Raw genomic sequence first — 19,560 nt, forward strand, 5'->3', positions numbered from 1 at the left:
TTCAGATAACTCATTAGCTACGTAACGTAACTGATCTTTGCGAAGTCGCGATAAAAATGCCATTTCAAACTCAAAACTCAAAATTAATTACAGTTGCCTGTTAATCCCACTTCTGATAATGTAAGAAACAACTTTTAAAAGAAAAACAAATCAATACTTTATTAAAATTTACACACACCGTTATTCTAAAAACTCAAAATCTATATCGTACACAAGAACTGCTGTTGCCAAAACATGGAATACTAAATATGTAATAAGAATATAATTAATGTTCACGTTCACACTTTTACAATATATATATATATATATATATATATATATATATATATATATATATATATATATATATATATATATATATATATATATATATATATATATATATATATATATATATATATATATATATATATATATATATATATATATATATATATATATATATATATATATATATATATATATATATATAGATATATTTAGATATATTTAGATGTTATATATATTTAGATGTATTTAGATGTGGACTTTCTAAAGATTTAACTTTATATAATAAGCATTTTTGATTGACATGTGACTTTTTGATTAATATGGTTGTATCTTTTTCAGAGAAGCTCCCTTGAAGATAAATTCAACAATTCGTAAGCATTTAAATTTTTCTTTAAGTTGATGACTATTTAAAAGATTAATAAATTTTTAGATTGATTTAATTTTTACTAATTTGAGCGATTTTCTTTTAAAGAGACTTGATTTTCCTCGACGTGGATGTTTACGATGATCAGATTATGCATTACAAGTTCGTTCCAAAATATGAGGCAAGTGTTTATCTTAAACTATTGTATAAATGTCAACATTGATGATGTGCTTTTAATGATTATATAATGATAAATTCACATATTGAAAATGAGGACAATAAAAATGCCTCGTATAAAATTTCATTGCTGTTAGTATAAGGAAGTAAATCGAGCAAGTAATTAAAGTGTTTCTTTTTGAACCTCAAATTCCTATCGCAATTTCAAATACGTTTCCAACACGTGCATGCTATTTCTATACTGTATTCAATTTTGCAAATTCAATTTATGGTGCATGTAATTTATTGTGAATGACACATAAAACAAAATAAATTCTTAGTTAGATAGTTTAGAACAGCAGTTTTTTTTTGAAACTCGAAATCATCGAACTACTTTTGGAGAAACCCTGAGACTTTATAAATAAATTTTATCAGCAATTGTAAATATAATAAGTAACAAAATATTGTTAATTAATTTGGGAATAAACAATGATCTGAGTTTTATTAAATATTTTGAAAATATTTAGGGATTGAAGGAAGAGTGAAATTTTTTCATCATATTGTTTTATCAATATTAGTCCTAAAATTGGTTTTCATGTTAGACAGTTGAACTCACAGGCTTGGAGCTGCGTCTAGTTGAGTTCTTAATTAGATTTTAATGCATGGTTTAACTGTAAACGAATAAGCTGAAATACTGTTTACATTAAAATAAAACGAAAAAGGAAGAAAATAACTGTTGAGAATGGTTATCAGAGAAATACACGTCATCATTGCTGAATTTGGTCATTTTTATCAGATTTGAAATACTGAAGGAATTTTTTATAACTGAATATCCTTCTCATGATTCATTTATTATTATGTTATTAGAAAAAATTGCTACTAGATTTATTTTTTATGAGCATTTCAATTAAATAATTTCATAAAAATAACGGAAATATTAAATTAATAATGTATTTTTAATTGGATATAAATTTAACTACAGGTTTCGAAAATCATCACTGGCTAAAAAAATTCTTGGAATCTTTGTAACCTTTTCACGGAATTTTAATGTTCCGGGGAGCACCATTAGGGAACCGCTGACTTAGAAAGATTATTATGGGAATGAATAGGTGTCTACTCTTATTTATTTTCTGGTGTCCCGTAACCCTTCGGCGGAATCCTAGGGTTCCACGAAACTCCATTTGGGAACCGCCGGTTTATAAACATTATTATGCGAATGAATGAGGAGTCTAATTCACTCCTATTTCTTTTTCTGAAGACGCGACATAATGTTGATTGTTCTTTTAATAATTGAAAGATATTTACTAAATAAACTGATATTACCATAAAAATAATTCATTGAAGTTTTCAAGTTATGAAAGTTATTTTTATTAAAATAATTTATTTTTACTTAAAGGAAAGTGGGAGAATACATTAAATTTGCAACGTATGCTTTTTAGTAAATAAAAAAAACGAGAAAGGAAGAAAAGAAGAGATAAGTTTTTCTATGTTCTTAAATAATTTAATTACAAATAAAATGTTTGATTCGAAAATTTAAGAAGACAACACTGCAAGATTTTTTTCGCATTATTTTCATTTAGTTCTTGCAAAATATTTAATGCTAAGTTGTAGATTTTGATTGCTGCATAATTTTTTAAAAACATACTAAATCCCATCAGAGTTTGTGTTGATCTAAATAAAATTTATTTAATGGAGTGTATTTTTGAACTACCAAAAATACATTCCTAAATTCTAAAGAACATTACAAATCTAAACCTTTTAAAGCAACGTAACTTTTAAGCACATTTCAAAAATATACGAGATAATGAAAGTATATTTAATTCTTATAATGCTGGACAATGTCGAGACTTAATTTAACTTGGGTCTTAATTACAGAAAGCTCCAAGCTGTTATACCATGTTAACAAAAATGTTACGATGTTCTTAACGTAATGAAACAGAATAATTTTTTTAAAAACGAAGTTTCAATCAAACGTATAATATAATAAAGTATATTTTATTTAGTTTATTTGAAAATAAATAAAATAAATTGCTGTTTATTCTCGCGTAAATTCAAAGTGCAATTTCAAATAAAATTTACATTTAAATTCCTTTGAAATAAGAAAAGTATTAACAATTTTATCTTTTGAAAAAATATAGTGATATGATTGTTTTTGGAGATATATTCAGAGAATACATTTCAATTTGTTTTGATCCATGAAATTGAAATTTGAAAACAAATTCGCAAAAGGAGCCTATCATGTCGAATATGATAAAAAAAAATCCTGTAAACAGACACTGTTTATTGATTCTGTGTTATTTTTGGTATAATATGGCCATTCTCCTTTCCATTTAAGTACAAAAATAGGAAAACTAAAAATAAATGACAAAAAATTCCGCAGTTAAACAGACATTTTAAGGAAGAACATGAATGGAAAAAAAATAGTACTTACAAAATAAAATCGAATGTGAATCACAGTATCCCCCATAAGAAGATGTTTCTTCTTACTCATTGTAGAAAGAGATAATAATTGTGACTTTTTTACAACCTACAAGAGATAAAGTTTAAAGATAAAATTTCGAAAAAAATTTTTAAAAAATTAAGATTTAATAAGTTAGAAAGTATCATAAACATATTATTAATGGTAGTTTGAATATTATTGAAAATTTAGAAACGCTTTCTAAATAATCTCTTTTTCAGAATGGAAATGAGATGTTTATCATTGCTTAAAAAGCATTATTCTTAATAATAATAAAGGAATTATAAATAACTGTAACAAATAGTTTTTATCTAAAAATTTTCAATAGATTCTCTTTCCCATTAGGGCTGTTTACAGAATGGAAATAGGATGCATATCATTGCTTAGATTTTTTTATTTTTAATAATAATAAGGGAATTATAAATAACTGGGACAATTCAACTAATACTTCTACAATTAGTCTTATTAGCAACTTCAAAGTAATACACAATCTATTAAGCAACTTCAAAGAATTTTTGTTTTAACACCCATACATAAAGTTAACAATGATTAACAAAGTTAACAATTTAAATTTAAAAAATTATCAGTAAAATTTATTTAGCTTTCTAAAAGATTTAAAAAAAAGTTGAAAAACGTACAATTTCGAATCTTCATTATTGGTCTAATATTTCATAAAATTCTTATTAAATTCAGAGCATTCACAATCGTGTTCCTAATACTTATTTAGCTAATTCTGGCACTTTGTTCTTTAACAACCTCAATAAAATTATTAACAATATTATTAAAAAAAGGTATTTCATGGATTATTATTTCCAAGATCTCTTTAATAACATTCCCTTTTTTAGACGAATAAATGTTCTTTTGAGTCTTTACTATGATTATAAATATATACATAATTGCAAATTCGATTACTGAGAAATTCTAATTAATATATATTATTTTAAGAATTTTATTAAGATTGAATTTTTTTTTATTCAAACAGATGGAATAACACAGGGATCTAATTTTTAGTCTAACTATTTGTTTCTGGCTAACGTACACTATAATGAAAAATTTTTACTCTAAGTATAAATTGGTTTTTAGATTTTTGATGACTTTATTATCTTTAATATTCAAAATTATATAATTTTGCCATACAATATCTATCCCCAATGAATTAATTTTCCTTCATTATCATGTCTATAATATTAATTTCAATTTTTCGGGTTTTATTATTGAAAAGAAAGAGAATGCATTGATAAAATATACATTATTAAATATTTCGCAAATATTTTAATTTCAATATAAATAAACTAACTAATAATTAACTATAAATAAACATAGAAATCTAATATTTCTAAAACATTTATTTAAAAGCTATTTTTAATCAAATAAAAATGAATTGAAAAAGAGAATTTGTAACAATATTTATCTATTTTAAAAGCAAATAGACATATTTTTTTTCAAATTTGATTTTATACAAAATCAGTGAGTTAATCGTGCATTTAAATTATAAAAATGAATATATTTACATAAAAGCCTCTTATTTACCTAGATTGATGTTTTTGTCATATCTAAATCCACTTCGGGTGAATTTGGGGCCCAAAATTTTATAACTAGCGAACAAACTCCACCAATAATGCATGTCAATTATTTCTATAAAAAAAATCATCGAATTAAAATGTTGTATTTAAATTTCAGAAAGTTTTGAATATTTGAACAACAACTTTGAACTATCCTAAATAATTAACAACTAATAACCTAATAATTAACAATAAAATAATGATTAACAATATAATTAACAATAATTAACAATAAACTAAATAATTAACAATAATTAACCTAATAATTAACAACTTTGAACTATCCAGGATAATATAATAACTTGCTCAAATCCAGTTTTTCTCCAAATTCAGTTTCCAATCTAAAGTAACATAGAAATTAAATATGGATCTTTACTTCAGTATAAACACGGCTTAAAAATACATCTCAACATTCTCTAATTAGGCTTTAATTTCATATTTTTAAATCCAGCTTACAAGCCAGTACTTGTTTACCAAAATATCATAAAATTGATAATTGAAAATTTCTAAATCACTTTTACCAGATATTAGTGCAAGTAGCTTTTTGCTTTATATGTTCTTGTATGTTCAATTTTTGTGTTTTGTTTCGTATTTTTACTTGATATATCTTTGTCATCGAATCAGTTTCTATTTTTTCGCTTTGAACAGTTTCTATTTCCCTTAGATCAGTATCTATTTTCTCCCTTTAGTGTACTTCACAAAATTTTTTTTTAATTTTTTTATTTTGCTCAAGCTATATTAGTGTAGTATCAGAAAGCAATATTTCTGCACACATAATCGTTTGAGATGATGACAAGCTTATTTATTTGTATTGGTTTTTTTCTTTTAAATTTAGCTGATTTATATTTTTTTAATATTTTTAATATTTCTATTTTTAGTTTCTCATAAAACTTTTTCTCTTTATATTTCTTTTCTCATTTTCTTTGCATTTTTATCTTAATCAAACGTTAAGTTTGAAAGGCATATCCAAAATTCTATTGGGTGAAACTTTTTTAAATATAAATTAAACTTGAGTTTTTCGTCTTTGTTTTGGCTCCTCTAAGAGGTTGTATTAGTTCTGTAAGAGGCTCTGGACCTGAAGAACCGTATTGAAAATAAAAGATTTCTTGCTGAAAATGGATGATATTAAGGCGTACAACAATAATGACAAAATTGACCCCATTTCGATGTAACTTTTCTCAGCATCTAAACAAAGTATTACTTCAGTATTTTTCAAAAGGATATTTACATATACATGTTGGCACCGTGATAGCTGTTAGCGCATTTCTTTGGAAGAATTTTTTAAAAAAAAATATGAACTGAGAATTTTTAATTTCTTAAAAAGTTTCATCACAAATTTTTCATAACTCAAAAAGTGTTCCTCTAACATTAACAACAAAAACATTATCCCCGCATTCAACTGATCTATCACAATATCATAAAAAAATTTCAAAGCGATATCAAAATTAAGTTTCTTAGAAAAGGTACATCGAAAAAGCTCAGTTTTAGCAATATTGATATATGAGTCGCTCAGAAGCCAATGCGGTTAAGTCCAAAACACAAAAATTGAGAGAATTAATGTTTTTTGATACATTAGTGTTCAAAATTCTTGGTTTATTAATTTAATTAGAAAAGTGTATAAAGTCTTTTTTCGAAGTGTAAACTCTGCAAAAAAACAAGATATGTACAGGATGTGTAAATAAAAACGTAAGTATTTATTGTAATAATGACAGCATCTAAAAATTTTAGGACTTATACCTTTTGGCAGCTGAAAAAGATAAGAAATTTGTGTAAAAATAAACTGTTGGATTATTTCAAAAATTGTTTTTTACTTCAAAACTAGAGTGGCACTTTTCTTTGCTTTAGGAAATGAAAATAAAATAAATAAAAAAAAACTAAAAATACCACATTTCAAAAAAATACTACGAAAAATACCATACCCCTTTTTTTTTGGTGAAAAAATACTACCGTAGTATTAAAAATACTACTGGCAACCCTGAGTTAGTATGAATTTCTTGTTTTTCAGTGTTACCAACAGATATCGAAAGAAGAAGAAGAATTTAATTTTTATTTCAAAGTTTATGTAAAAAAATATTGATAAAAGGTGGACTTATTCACAAGGGCTTCTGAAATTATTATACAATATATTCCGAAGCTATTAAAAAAAGGATTGTCTAACCTAGAAAAAATTAACCAACGAGTAAATCCTTTAATAACTATGATGATTATTATTATTTATTTCATCAAAATTTCCAAAAATCAGAAAATATCAAAAAATGGACTTAACCGCATTGGCTTCGGTGCGCTACCGACTCCTAATACTGAAGTACACTTGAAATTATTTAATGTTTATTAATGGCTTGAGAATAGCTTTGATTTATCTTAATATATTTATTCAGGATATAGAGATATTTAGCTATGTTGGTGGATTCATTGGAATGTGGCTTGGAATATCTTTTCTTCAAAGTTTACAAATTTTAGAACAAATTTTTTTCTCTGCCCTCAAGTATTTCAAGAAACCGATGTCAGATACATCTGAAGGAAGTGTATTGACTTAGTGTATTGGAATTGTATTAGTTTATTATAATGAAGTATTTAAATTATGGTTGCTTCTGTGAATTTATTTTTATTGGTAGTTTACTTTGAATACAATAAATTGATTTTTGTTCAACTAATTATTGAGTTGAACGAAATAACATAAATTGAGTTCATTCACAAAATTGAGAAAAAAGTGGATCAAATAAAAACTGAACTTTCCCCAATAATCTATTTCAAGATGCTTAATTAAAATTTAAAAAATCAACAATATTTTGCAGCATTTTATGTGTGGTTTAGTGATTATATTTTGATAACCGAAATACAGATGTAAAGCAAATTATAAGGAAGCAAAATAGTGTGAGACAGATTCGTGTCATATATGTTTAACCAAAATTGGTATTTTCAACAAACAGTAAAGATATCATTTCAACATCAAAGCAGCATAAAATAAACTATATACGATATGGAGTAATATTTTCAAAAAGCAACACCTGTAAACCTTTTAAAAGCTAGTTTATTCTAAGATATATTGTGTAAAACGTGTTCCAATAAAATAAGGCTATCTGATGACTATAACTTGTCTTAATTGTGGGGAAGAAAACCAAAAAGAATCAAGCATACATATTAAAAAATATTTATTTAAAAACGTATTTGTAAGGAGTAGTAAAAATTTTTTTTCAATGCTTAGTAAAAAATAATTTTACAGTATTTCAAATTATTAATCATCGTATAACAAATGATATTTATTTAAAAGTAATGATTTGCCTTTATCATATTATTTCTGAAAATGTATTCTGACATTGCCGCAAGGACAACATTGACAGTTACATCATTTGATATTGTCTTTTACAAAATTATGAAATGATTTTATTAAAGTAATATTAAATTTAGAAACTGCACTCGTGTATTGTAAACAAATTAATTTGGCGAGATGGCATATTCCCAGATGATGGGAAATCGTCAGCCTTTCAATTTGATGAAATAAATAGATTTCGCCATCAGAAATGTTTTATTTCTCTATACGAAACGTATTGCGCATGAAAATGAATGTGTATGAGGCTATAAATAAAAAGATATCACGCTAAATAATTTTTCTAATGAGGAGATCTTTACTAAGTACCAATATTACTGGAAAAAATAGTTGATCTTAAGTATGCTAATAAATTAGTTCTACTGGATTAACTGATAGTTACAAAATCAGAAGAGAAAACATTCTCTCTCCGAATAAAAACATGCCTCTTTTTGATGGAATTAGACCTTTAACAATGAAAACATAGGGGTAACTGCAATCTTAAAAATTTTGTTTTAATGGTTTAGTTAACCAGGTGGTTGATTGTTTTAGCTAAAAAAATTTACTCGTCAATATAGTATTCATGAAAAGAAAGCTGTAAAACTATTTTTAATAATTATTTAATATTTTTAATACGTTATTTAATAATGGTTGTAAATGTTTCAAATTGTAAGACATGCAACTAATTTATTGTTTTAAGTTAAATAAATTTTAGTGACGAAATATACAGATAAAATATGTTTTTCTATTAACTAAGCGTAAATGTCATCGATAAGCGAGAAGAGTTTGATGCCATTGCTTATAACGAGAATGCAAAGTGTTCTGTGGAAAAATCTTAAATATTAATTTTTTTGAATAACGTCCTTTTTTTTCTATAATTACTTGACTAATAATCATTAACATTGTTTTTGACTTAAAAAGATTGAACTATTTTACAACATGCTGGCATGAATTCAAACCAACAATGATAATTAAAGCTTATAATAATCTCAGTCAATGACGCGATCATTATTTAAAAAAATGATAGAAATAAATTAGTATATTTTTACATCATGATGGGTAATTAACAATTTTACGAACCTTAATTACAGGTTTCACTCATTTGCAACGAAACAAATTCTGATTGGCTGCATAAGAACTTGCATAAAATTTACTTTTGAAATTCAAAGCAAAAATAGTTTTGTTGTTTATATATATTTCAATGATTTTTACTTTCTTAGTGGGTGCCACTTAAATTAGGCCTTCATGATTTTGTGACACAATTGTAAGAAAAAAATAAAATCAATCAATCATGTATGCAAAATAAATTGATGGGGCCAGTATAGCCGGGTAGGTAGGGCGCTGGTCTCACGTTCGTGTGAACAGGAGTTCGAATACAGCCGGACGAAGGTTCCCCGTATAGTAAATGGTAACTTGTGCATGTTAAATCAGTTGGGTCACAAAGTCCTCCATGTTCCCATAAGAAACTATAATTCTGGATTGGAGTTTTATCTTTCTCTGGTTCAGGGCAAAATTACGATTTCCTTCTGAATAGATGCATGAATGGTCAACCCCATAAACGGGCGTAACGTATGGGTGTGGTAAAAGTCAAATTCTTGTCCATAGATGGCGCCACTGGAGAACAAAAACAATCGAATACCCAGTGTCTTAATGGCCAACGACAACAAATAAATCGATATCCAAACAAATATTTACAAGGGGTAATTCAATCTCTGCTCCACTTGGTCAGAAAAAAATCAAATAAGTAATGGGAAAAAAGTATCTCATCAAAATAATGCCCCTTCTGATTATACCCAAAAATCCCCGCAGCATTTGTATGTAAGTTTAAAAATGCGATGTTGCTTAAATTTTTACAAATACTAGGAGGACAGTAGTATCAATAATATTTAAGTTTTCAATGATGGCAACCTTCTGCTCTGCCACAAACTGAAACTGTTTCTTTTTGGTATATACAAACCCTACAGAAGACAGTAAAAAAGCCATTGAAGTTAGGGAAAAGAGCATGCGATTTATGACAAACATCCAGTTATTCAAAAACCACTACTGTAAAGATTTTTCAACGTAAACTGAGTAATTTTATTTTATTTTATAACCATCGTTAAACACCTGACACAATTTTGAGTTAACGTCTACCAATGTTCAACTCCGTAACCTTGTAATTTTGAACCAAATTCAGAGAAAAGTGGAACTCCTGGATTAAGCAGTGGAGAAAATTTGCCTTCGTGGAGAACTTTTTGATGGAACTGACCCGCATTTGCGTTACATGGAGAGATATACCACGAATATCTCCCACGGTCAGCCTGACGTCAATGGCACTATAACCTATGATCCATCTACCACTGAAGATATTTTAAGGTAGCATTGTGTTCGGTTTGGATGTGGAATTTGCAACGACCAGCCATCGATATGCTTCAAATCTTGGTAATCTTAATGAGTGTCGAGTGCTCTATCACCTGAGCCACCAATGGCTCTAAACTGAGGCGTTATCATGCTGCAAAAATCTCGCTTTGGCAACCCGTTTTCTCTGCAAATGGCAATAAATGGGTTTCAAGCATTTGTAGTTATCGGTAGCCGTGATGAGGTCAGGGTAAAAAGTCATGTAGTTTACCCCCATTCCCAATCTAATAAAGCACCTGAAACTTGCTGCCCATTGGTGAAGATTTCCCCTTTTTTTCTAATCTACTGTTTCATGCTATATGTCACTCAAACAATATGTGATATAAAAGATTTAAGCTGCATCTCAAGTTAAAAGCTATTCTCAAATATAGGAGAGTAGAGAAATAATAATACGGATAATTCATTCAGTTTTGTATACATTATTAGGAGAGTTTCTTTTCCTTTATAAAGGTGGAAGCAAGGAATATAGAAAGGAGAAGGTTAACTCTTCAAATACGTAACTAACGCGGGAAACTGTTCTGTGTGGTGTGCAATACAAAAAGACAACTTACAGGGGAAACTAAGCTGAGAATGTACTAAGATCCAGCGCATGCGCATAAAAAGAAAAGGGAGAGTCATGAGACACGTTACCTGTGCCTGTGAACCACTTGTTGGATAACTCTACAATGTATGGTTGGGTACGATACTTCCGCCAACCACCCTTTTATTCTTTTTTTCTTCTATGCCAAAATGAATTAGTAGATTCAATTAACATGGGCAATATAAATGTATTCTCTAAGATAAATCTTAATAGTGACTAATAAACTTTTCTTCTCCTCCATGGTAGTTTGCAGGATAGGAGGATGCAAACCAGTTTAAGGAACCTCTGATGCTATGCTCCTAAATGCTGTTTTTCCCTCTAAACACAGGGACCACAGTAAACCTTGTGGGACAAGTTTACATAATGCCTACGATAGCTAGAATTCTTCCTCGTTGCGTATTCTTTGGTGGAGGCTCATTGTGTGTGAAGCCTACAGCTATGGCGATCAACTGCACCTGGCTTTTTCCCCTAGTAACCCATAGGCCACCGATTTGCGAAAAATGCTAGAAACCCATTTATTGCAATTTGTCGAGAGAATTCGTTACCCAAACCTGGTTTTTCATCAGGGTAGTGCCCCAATCTTCATCGAAACAGTTTCACAGTGGTGGTTTTCGAATAACAGGTTGCTTTTCATAAATGGCACGTTCTTTCCCTGAATTTTAATTCACAAGAATACGTAGGTGGCCAGCCTCACTTGGGATGTAAAATTAAAAAAAGAAGCAGTTTCAGTCTGTGACAGTTTTGACGGCTACCATTAGTGAAACATTTCATAATATTGATGATGCTGTGGCAACATCACCTGATTCAAGTTTTATATAAATGTGGTGAATGTTTTGACATAATAAATTTGTGTCTTTATGACGATTGGACAATTTTTTGCTTCCTTTTCTTTACTTCTTCTATTTTTTTTCCTGTCAAGGGGGAGTAAATATTGAACTACTCATTCTAAATATGTGTTTGCATATCAATTTTCTCAATATGCATGTTTGATTCACATTGGCACTCTTTCCGTTCAATTATAGCACAAAATCCAGGTGGATATATTTAAGTGGGACACATTGTAGATGAAATAATTCCGAATTATATTATTTCATTTTCTTAAAAAACATTAAAATAATCAAAAGTAAAGCAAGCATGTTCAATACTTCATTTAACTATTACAATTTCTTAATAATTTTGAATGCACTCAGAAACGTGATCTAGTGTATACATCTGCTGTTTATAGGCAGTATATCTGTCATAGTGATGAAAAGCAACAGAAATTTATATGAAACTAAACGTTAAAGTATAAGTTTTGCATCCAATTGATATAACTTAAAATATTCAAATAAATTCATGTATCAAAAGTGAAAGAAACTGAAAACTACTATCTTTTTATGATATTTCTTAAATAAGAATAAATTTTAAACTATAAACAAAAATAATTGATAAAAATTGTACGTAATACGAAAGAATATTATGATTATATTAGGAATAAGAAAATTAGTGTAGATTCCGCATACATCAGTTTTTAATAATGATTCTGCATGATTAAGGTCCCATAATGGTTCTTTTTTCCTTCCTTATAATTTTTATTTTGTCGATTACTGGCGATAAAAAGACAGTTTTTGACGATTTTAACCACATCTAACTAAATATCCTTTTAATGAAAATTTTGTGATATAAGAATTGAAAATATATGGACAAAAACTTTAGATTGATAAAGTAAAAAAGTGCAGTTTTTGTGATAATCTAATCTGTGTGAATCTAATTGTGAGAATCTAAAAAATATATGTCAATAAAACTCAATTTTACTAGAAATCAATATTTTAAAGCAGATACAGAAATATAGATATAAAAAAAATATCTCAGGCAATATTACATTAGCCTATTAGCTAAAACAGATTCGAGTAAGCAATCTATGCAAAAACAAAATCAGATTTAATTTCGCACTGTATAAAATGTAATTATTTAAAAATTATGATACATATTTCCTTTACTTTGACGCAAAGGAAATTTTGTATATAATACAAAAAATTACTATGCATATATTAATAACAAATAATAACACTCAGTTTAATAATTAATCTTAAATTCTCCATAAGAATGGTATGATCTTTATAAGATGTGCAATCAATGTTATCGCAGAGATTTGATTTAAACTTTTGCTTCATTTCATCAGAAACTTATTAAATGATGCAACAGCATCCACGATAATTAATTGTTGTGAGACTTATTGGACAAGAAGTGATTAAGATTAGCTATGACAGAATTGAAATTCTCTGATTATGGTTACAGATCTGAAATTGGTAATTATAGGTATAGTTTTATAGCTATAGTTTTATTTATATTGCGTGTATGTATATAGCGGAATCCCGATTTAACTTTATCCATCGGATTAGCGTTAAAAAACTTCCGAAGCGTGTCAACACAAAATCGAGGGGGAAAAAATCTAAACATATTTTTTAACAAATTGACACTTACGAGCTGACTATTAGAAAAAAATGGGCACTCTTTACTTGTTTTTTCTTGTTTTGTTTATAGCTACAATTTCAACAATAGTTTTCAGCTACAATTTTAACAAGTCTCTCCTTTTTTAATAAAAAAGGAAGAGAAAAAGAAAGAAAGAGCTTGGAAAAAGTTTCTGTGAGCTTTGTGGAGAAAAAATTATTAAGATGATCTGTTAGGAAAAATGTATAAAGCGTTGTTTTCTTAATAAGAATAACGTAAAATCCGGGATAATTTAACATTATCCTCAATTATCACGGATCAGCAAGCAGGAATTACGTTATATATATATATATATATATATATATATATATATATATATATATATATATATATATATATATATATATATATATATATATATATATATATATATATATATATATATATATATATATATATATATATATATATATATATATATATATATATATATATATATATATATATATATATATATATATATATATATATATATATATATATATATATATATATATATATATATATATATATATATATATATATACATATATATATATATATACGCAGTGACCTCTCACTTATGCATACATATTATACAATACATATATATATATATAATAGAAACTCTCTTAATAGTGACAAATTAAATATAAATTTTCCTTCTAATATGGAAAAAGATTTTAATAAACATTATAACATTAAACCAATTAAAGATTTTGTCTTCTCCCTTAAGAATTTTGATGCATATAAGTTGTACGATCTTATTATTAACTTTTCTTTAATTAATTTACATTTCAAAATTCTTTGTTTCCATCTTATAAAAACCAAGATGAGTAAAATTTCGCCAAATAAAAAGAAAATTATAGATAATTTATATTTCGTTATTAACTTTCAAAATCCTATTTTCGATAAGATCAAATTTCAAAATATTTTTGAAAACTTTAAAGCTTTATTTCCATTAAGAGATTTTAACATAATCAAAAGCTTTAAATATAATAAATCTCTTGGTAGAGCTCCATTTAATTATAATGATCTAAGCAAAAATATAGGGAGTATTAATATATCCGATTATAGAGTGACAATCCAACAAATTTTTCTAATATTGTTCAATCAATTAAGCAACTTCAAAAAATTTTGTAATTACTCCCATAGACAAAGCTAACAATAATTATGCAATCTTCTGTAAAAATCTCCATGCTGAACTTTTAAATACGGAATTAGTAATTTGAATAATAATATTGTCATTAAAAAATTTTTAGCTTTATATAATAGATTAAAAATTAAAATTAGCAAAACGCAATTTCCTTAATTAATTATCTGTCCTAAATTTTATAAAATTCCTGTAAAACTTAGAACTATCACATGTGGATCTAATACTTATCTAACTAAACATGGCATCATTTTCTCTAACTACTTAAATAAAATTATTAACAATATTTCTAAAGAGGGTTTCTCTTGGATTATCGCTAATAATCAACCTATTTTAGAATTCATTAAGCACAATAAAATTAATTCTATTGCGACTTTTGATTTCCAGGATCTTTTCAGTTGCATTCCCTTTTCTAAACTAAAAGATATCCTTTTGAATTATTACTATGATTTTAAAAATATCCTTTGTTGTTGTTTTGATTATTGGGAAATTCTGATTATTTTTTGTCTTTTTAATAATTATCTTTACAATCGAAAGGATATTTTTCTTCAAATTGATGGAATACCACAAGTATCTAATTCTTCATCTCTCTTAGCTAACTTATTTTTGCATTATTATGAAGAAAAAAAATTATACTATTAGAATTAAATTTGTCCTTAGATATATTGATGACTTAATTATCTTTTATTTTCAAGATTATACTATCTTATTAAATGATATTTACCCCGATGAATTAATCTTGCTTCGTAATCATGATGATAATATTCATTTCAATTTTTTGGACTTGGGTATTATAATAGAGGAAAATATCTGCTTTGTTGATTTGTACGATAAAAGAAATGATTTTAACTTTAATATAAATAAACTAATTACTTGGAATTCTAATGTTTCTAGGAGCATCTATTTAAATACCACTTTTAATGAAATGAATAGAATTAAAAAAATATGTAGTAATATTTATTTATCCAAAAAAAAATCGATAAACTCTTTCAAAATTTGATAAACAACAATGGATACCCAACTAAAGTAATAAAATTCTATATAAAATCATTGAATTAATCGTATATTTTTGTGAATATATTTACTAAAAATTTTCTTTGTTAATTTATATAATTTTTCCATGTACAAATCCATGGGTAAAATTATTTAATAAAAATTTCTTTATTAATTTATACAATTTTTCCATGTGCAAATCCATTTCGGGCAAATCCATGGGTAGAATTATTTAATAAATTTTTTTTTATTAATTTATACAATTTTTCCATGTGCAAATCCATTTCGGGCAAATCCGTGTGCAAATCATTTCCTAAAAAATTTTTCTTTGTTAATTTGCATAATTTGTCCATGTGCAAATCCATTTCAGGCAAATCCGTGGCTAAAATTATGTGCAAAACAGGCAATTCATGTTTCTCTTTTCTATTTTATATTTTTTTCTTAAATAAATATTTATTTTCTAAAATTATTAATGGTCAACTTCTTTAAATTATCCAGTATAATATTACCTTGCGCACATCCATTTCAGGCCCATCATTGGTAACTAACAAATCAAACGAACTTCAGCAATGCAGTAAGAACGGCACTTTAAAACAGAACTCCTCTAGTTATGCTCAATTTGTGCTTTCGTTTTAATATTTTGCAATCTGGAAATCGTGTTACGAAAATATTTTTTAAATCATTCTTGAAAAATTTCCCGTTCATGTAAGTACATTTGAATTCGCTACGCGCTTTATTGATTTTGTTTTATTCTGTTTTTTCTTTTTAATTTATTTTATTTTCTATTCTTACGAGTTATTTTTACTTATTGTGTTCTATTTTATTTGTTATAATTTTTGTAAAAAAATTTCTTAAGTGCTCCTCGCACTATTGTATTAATATATTTTGCTTTGGCTATATTAATACAATATCAGATATATATATATATATATATATATATATATATATATATATATATATATATGTATATATATATATATGCATTCTGGTAGATCACCTTTCTTCTATACAGCAAAATAAATAAGGCAACTAAATTTCAACATTTGCTGCAATGATAAGAAGTGTACTGAATACGGTATTTGGGTCATTCTCACAAAAAGGTGATTTTTTAAGTCCCTTAGTAATAAATATTAGGAAATACAGCAGATTTCTTAATATTTATTTTAAGAAATCATTTATTTTAAGATATCATTTTTTGTAAAGTTCTAACTAACAAATCATGTGCATTTCTGCTAAATGTATTTAATATTTCATTCTTATTTTTTAGTAAGCATAACTTCAAAATCCCCTCCGTGGACGTCCCTACGTCTGTGACGCAAAATAATTTTTAATGGCTGTTAAACAATTTAAATGTTATTTTAATGATTTTTGTAGTTTTACCTAGTTAAATGTTTATAGCAACTTTTTATTTAATATTTTGAAAAAAAAAATTTTATAAAATAAATTACTAGTAAACTTTGTGCATCAAAAATGAAATCCCCCTCCATGGACAATTAATATAGTTCGGTAAATATGCAATAAAGGGCAGCATATGCGAAATCCCTATAAGACAGCTGCTGGGAAAGTTAACCATTCCATTTTCTATTGTTAACTATCAGTTGTTTTTGTTTTCTTTGGTGTCAGTTTTGAATTGTTGTGTTCAACTGGGGTTCGGCAAAGTTCTCACCGTATACTCCATGGACATCATAAAGAAGGTAAGAGAAAATTATTTTATTTTTGATAGATGAATTTTAGATTGGAAAAAGTAGTATATTTATTAAAAAAGACTGTCCCATTTTTGTAACTTTAAAATTAAAAATTTGTTAAATTCAAGAACTAGTTTTTGTCTCCTCCGTGGACGTCCCCTCCGTGGACATAACAAGTTCACGGAGGAGAAGACACAGTCAATGGAAGAGACAATGTGTTAGATAACCATAATACAATTTTAATAATTAAAAAAACTATTTTCTTTCAGTTGATATTTTTTGAAATGCAATAAATGTGTTAATTTGTTTGTATTTTTAAAGAAAATCGATTACGCTTAACTTTTTCTTATCGAAGAAGTAAATATTGGCAATTTTTCTAAATAATTTCTGTGATGTTTAACATTTTTTTTTCTCTTCTAATTTTGGGAAAAAAATGGCAAAAATCAAATCAATGGCAATCAAATATTTAAATGCAAAAGAGCAGGGAACAGAAAAATTTTAGTAGGAGACAAGCTGGACAGAAATTAAAAGAAAACCCTATATTGTTTGCAGAAAGTTAAAAAAAAAAAAAAAAAAGAGCAAGAAACTCTTTAAAATCTGTATCAGGAAAAGATTTAACAGAAAAATCGTGATTAAATGTACTTAAATTTCTAGAAATTGATAGAGCAAGCCGTTTGTGCTCAGGGAAAAAGAAACAATAACAAGAAGAAAAAAGAAAAAACAAAAACGTTATTTGGATGACAGTATGTTTAATTTGCATAAAATGTTCATAAAAGAGTGCCCTCAACACTCAACTATCACGTGGAGTCTGAATTTTTATTTCAATAGTCTTTACATTTTAATTTATTAATATTCAGTAAGAGTTACTTAAAAAATTGTACACCTAGGTTAAAAATGGATGCTTCCTTTCATAGCAACATGATTAATCGGAAGTAGCTCTACCTTTAATACTGAAATATTTTATTATTTACTTATTAATGTTAAACTCATATCAGCTGTACCCAAAAATTAATGAATTAGTCTTCATTGACATTTCATATTTTATAACATAAAAAGTCTCCTCCGTTGACTATTACATCTCCTCCGTGGACATGGCAGAATTTAAAATATTTTAAATCTTGTAAAAAATAAAATAGAAAACTTGACCATTATTATAAGGACATATAACAAAAATAAATAAAGCCATTTATATAATTTTTATCACTTTTTTAATTACTTTAATTTAAGAAATTTTTTAGTCTATTTATACCTTTTCAGTGAGAATGACCCATTTGTTAGCAGCGGCAGCTGCAGCTGTTGAGACAATATCAAAATGTATTTACTTACAAATGTCACAACATGAGTATAAATCAACGCATATTCGTGATTAATTTACTAAATACAACTTTCATCCAATCACATCCAGACAAAGATATTTTTTATTTTACACTCTGTAAACCTTTTCTCTTTTAATGCGTGAGCGCAGTTTTTACTACTTCAGTTTTACCATTTTACCTTAGATTAATCTTACATCAATTTCTTATGTGTTATCACAATTCTTTCCAAGCTCTTTTCATATTTCGTAAGGAAAAATTACTGTTTTAATGACAAATTTGGTTATATTTTCTAATATTATGACTTAAAGGTTTCCTTTTTTCTTTCTGCATATTCATGTTCTGATCATGCTTCTTTCTGTGCATTCATGTATTTAAAATGTTTGACTGCGTTTTAAGCAATAGTTTCGAATTTAATAATTCATAGTGATATTTGTCGAAATTATTTCTACTATTTTTAAATTAAAAGTCCCCACTGTTTCCATTCAATTGTCAAATGCTTCGCTGGAGTCAAGAGCTAGATATCAAGAATAGTGTATGGATATCAAAAGTACGGTAGCAGAATATGTTATTGAACTTTTTACTGAATCTATAATTATTTCCTTTCTATTTGATGAGTCTAAATTTTATCACTTTTCAATTTTTTCATATCTTAAAATATATTAAAATATATAAAATATATTAAAATATATTAAAATATTCTTAAGTTTAATTTATTGCGCATAAGCTGCAGGAAAACAGAACTCATTAGATAAGTTCAAAATGAAGATAAAACAAGGAAAAATTACAGACATATGAAAGAAGGGGGAAAAGGAAAAATAATAATTAAAAAAAAATAACTAGCAACTGGACA

The sequence above is a fragment of the Parasteatoda tepidariorum genome, chromosome 2 (assembly GCF_982258835.1).
Source record: "Parasteatoda tepidariorum strain Cologne lab strain chromosome 2, Ptep-v5.0, whole genome shotgun sequence".
In the NCBI taxonomy this organism is placed as follows: domain Eukaryota; kingdom Metazoa; phylum Arthropoda; class Arachnida; order Araneae; family Theridiidae; genus Parasteatoda; species Parasteatoda tepidariorum.